This window comes from Humulus lupulus, chromosome 4, assembly GCF_963169125.1.
Source record: "Humulus lupulus chromosome 4, drHumLupu1.1, whole genome shotgun sequence".
NCBI lineage: Eukaryota > Viridiplantae > Streptophyta > Magnoliopsida > Rosales > Cannabaceae > Humulus > Humulus lupulus.
The window spans coordinates 190764598-190768873 of record NC_084796.1 but is presented as its reverse complement, the minus strand read 5'-3'; the positions used below and the strand labels follow the sequence as shown (position 1 = coordinate 190768873).

At 31.1% G+C, this 4276-nt stretch overlaps 1 long non-coding RNA gene across 1 annotated transcript; it reads right to left on the bottom strand.

The window, feature by feature from the left end:
• Positions 1-1430: 1430 nt before the first annotated feature.
• Positions 1431-2776, bottom strand: LOC133829340 (uncharacterized). The gene is made up of 3 exons (XR_009891699.1): positions 2709-2776; positions 2170-2239; positions 1431-1469 (listed from the first exon to the last, which is right to left on the bottom strand). It is a non-coding gene; the product is annotated as an uncharacterized LOC133829340 (long non-coding RNA).
• Positions 2777-4276: the final 1500 nt, after the last annotated feature.

The window sequence follows — 4276 nt, the reverse complement described above, 5'->3', positions numbered from 1 at the left end:
TGACTGCTGTGTGACATTATTGAGGCGTGCTTATTAGCATTGCCATGCATGTAAATGAATATCTGGAATGATTACTTGTATATTGCTGATATAAGGATGAATACATGGATAAATATTTATATTTTCATTGGTGTATGATAATGTTGAGGCATGCTTATTAGCATTGCTGGTGCATGTGGATGAATTGTTATGTCTTGATTGTGTTGTGTTTGGTGGATTTCCAATGGTGGATTATGGAAAGACTATTACCCTGTCATCATAGTGTTTGGTGGATTTCCAACATGACAGTTACAAAGTATGCCCTAAAGTTTGACAGACTTGCAAAGTTTGCACCAGATCTCATGCCTACAAATGCTGCTAGGAAGGACAAGTTTATCAGAGGGCTTAACGCTATGATAGCTCAGGATGTGAGAATTACAACAGTACATGGGGGAACGGCCTATGCTCAAGCTGTTGAGAAGGCTCTTACTGCTGCGGAAGCAGAGAATAAGATTTGGAGGGAGAGTGCTGCGAGGCGAGAGGGGCGTAGAGCGGTGCCTCTAAATTCAGGATCCGGTAGGAGCGGACGACCCAGTGATCAGAAAAGGAAGACCACTGATGCCTCGATTTATCCTTGTCCTGGTAGGAGGGGTCAGGGTACTCAGGGTGGCTGTCATGGAGGTGGTGACGTATGGAGGAGTTACCCAGAATGCACGAGGTGCAGAAGACGCACTACAAGAAAAAAACAGTATGCATAACACTTAAAAACTGCTAAGCGGGATTGATAACGCTACTGAAAATGCTAACATATCCCCTGTTATTAAAAGTCCTGTCTTCTCTATAACAGTATTCGAATGTTATGTTCAATGTTCTCTTAAACTATTCAATAACACATTTTTAGTTGCTATAATATTCAAATAATAACATTTAGTTAGAGTATTTGGTTATAAATTTGAAGTTTAATCTTATACTTTTTGCATAACACTTTTCAACTGTTACATTTGATTATTTTGATAGCATTTTTAGTTTGTTATATTATATAAATCATGACGATTTTTTATGCTTGTAATATGTTTTTAAATCATAACATATAGTAATAAAATTTTGTTACTTTATTGTGGATAATATATTTTAAATTTTATTTTGATAAGCATACTTATATGGTTTTTTTTAATTAAAAGATTTTCATTATTGTATCTTGATAAACAAAATCAAAATTAATCATAAAATGTAATTCTCAATAGATTGACAAACTATAAGTATTACATTAAACAATAATTAATTCAAACCATGAATGTGTCTACTTCATGAGATTTCAGTTCTAACTTAAGTTTGAAAGCATAACATAATAAAGTTTTATAATCTTGGATGATGTTGTTGCTGCTGCTGCTATTGTTGTTGTTGCTATTGTAGATGTTCTTCAGATTGTTGTGCTTAACTGTGAACCCCATATGGCGTACTAGTCCTTCAAGGGAACTTGTTCAAACTCTCTGAAAAATAAATAGAGAAAGATAAGCATCAAATATAAAACAGCATGCTAACAAGAATGAAAATATTCTCATAAGAAATCTAATCCAATAACTGAACAAACTTGGTTGGCTCAAGTTGTTAAAAGACATTGAGAGAATACAATATCATGTCAATGTTTTGTGAGGGAAGCCTGCATTAATTTTTATTGTTTATTTATTATTAAATTATGTGGAGGAGAGTCACTCATGTTAGACAGCTAATAAATTATTCGAGTGATCCTTTGTTGGACTATAAAGATTAACCTTTTTCCCAAGAAAAAAATTGATGAGTTGGCCACTAGTCTAACATTAACATTTGTGTAACAGAGTTGGCCATAGCAGTTATCTAAAACTTATCAATGCACCATAGATAAATTTCACGAGGGCATTTTCTGACTCAAATTCCCAAGCTATTTAACTTTCACACAAATCCATGGATAGTATTTTTTATTTTTTTTAAAAAAAAAAGGGAAATGTGACATGCAAATGGCAGACATAACATGAATAATAAACTTTCTACTCTGCAACCAAATTCTTTGCACATTGTTATAAGCTTAATTTCTAAATAAAAAGAAAAGTAGAGTAAGGTAATCCAAAGTAGATCTCAACTTTAAAAAATTATGCATACGAAAAAAATAATGGATAATTAAATCTAAATAGGATTAAATTGAATTACACTTACCCATAGGTCCTGTCCCTATTTCTCAACTATAATCAATCAAGTCTTTCATACTATTAACCACTTCAGAAATCTGAAAGGCAAGCATAAATGTAATTAGAATTTAAAAGAGAGGGAAAAAAACAAAAAATCAATAAAACAGTAACCAAAAAGCTACTAATGTAAAAGTTGTCTTAGAGTTGAGTCTAGTCATATATTATAACATTTCTAAGTCTTTCTCAATATGCATTCAAAAAGTATTACAAACGTAAACCTATTTGGAAAGATAATTGTATCTAAAATACAAGTGATATGAGATATTATATGATATTGTTTGGACACTCCAAACTTGTGAAAAGAAACTACTTGAAATATTCTTGTGCTATAAAGATGACATAAAGGTGAAAGTGAAACTTTTTGCCACTGTGTCTTGATAACATTTAATGATATCTCACCAAAAACTAGCAGATTTTCAAAACACACCCACAAATAATTAAATGTCACAATCATAAACAAAAGCTGAAACACTAATGATATACATTTTCCTTTAAAGAAAAAATTACCTGCAAGCAGCGTACGTATCTCTTCATATAGCCTAAATCATTCACCAACGACACCTCCAAAGTTTTTGCCAATTGGCGAGCTGATGCCACAAACCTAACATACAATTAGCCCCATTTAAATCCAATCAGGACATTTAAAGTCAAGTAAAATCATTAAAGTCATAATGCATAGGAGTCGTAACAAATTGAACACCAATGATCTAAACAAATATGTGACCCTTATTTGTGTGAAAATTATCCAACACAGAGACTGAAGATATAGAAAGCAGCAAGAATTACATCACATTAAGACCTAAATATGTCAAAATAAATAATCCTACTACAGAATTAAGTAATATAACCAAGGGAGCTTGAGAAAAATCGGAAAAACATTATCAAATGCATTATTCTATAAAGAACTAAGCTAAGAATACTTGCCCTATTTAGAAATGTCAAAATCTATTCATTAACTGCCAAAATTTAACATTGATCAATAAAATACATTTATCATATGGGTAACTGTACAAAAACCTACATATTACAGTTATTTTGCATCTTATGAAATGAGAGATTGGAAGAAGCATTTTGAGTAGTTGTTTGATAATTTTGAGCTGCAGCACCAAGCTGACTAACCTGTACAGCAAAATAAACATTAGCCACCACTGGCTAATGTTTGAATCCAAATCATTACTAACTATAATCAACATGAACAAAACAGAATTCAGAAATCCAAATTCTACTATAATTCAATTCTAGATTTTTTGTATAGGTCAAAATATTAGCCAATATACACAATTTTTTTTATAAATATTGTAATTTACATAATACCAAGTAAAAGGAAAAGGTATACTCTGTACCAGTCCCCAAATTTTGTTATATGCTTCACTCTTCTAGATTAAAAAATATGTCCACAGGCTAGAAGCACTACTTTACTCATGCCTTGGTAACTAATTTATATAAAATAATAATAATATTATATACAACACTAAATGTTAAAACATCATCACAAAATTATTTAGGAAAAAAAATTCTTGCTATGAGTTCAGTTGGAATAACTTGTACATTTTGCTTCCAAATATACAAAGGAAAATAGCAATAGCATTTAAAATATAGTTTGGATAATGTATTTTGAAAGAAAAATAAAACTAAAACTAGAACCATCAATAAAGTTTGAATTCTTAAAAGAAAAAATGTCAAAAGATCAAGGTGAATCAACAGAAAAAAGTTGGAATTTTCGTTTTCATAAAAGATAAAGACATGGAAAAATATAAAAAAAATCATTTGCATGGAAACTTCTTACCGCATTGGAAGAGACTACAACTTCCAAAACACATAATTGTTTAGTGATGTAACTTGGGAGGTCATCAAAATATCAAAAAACTCTTATAGCACTTCATCCAAACGCTGCTAGTTAGGCCCCATTAGTTTGAAGTGCTATAATGGGGCAAAACCCGGTGTTTATCAAACTATAGTTTGAAGGGGAAAAATCTAATTATATCAATAATAATTAAGGATAATATTTATATAATTAAAATATGGTGGGGTTAACTTTAGGTAGATGCACAATTTTCTAGCTAGACACGAATCTC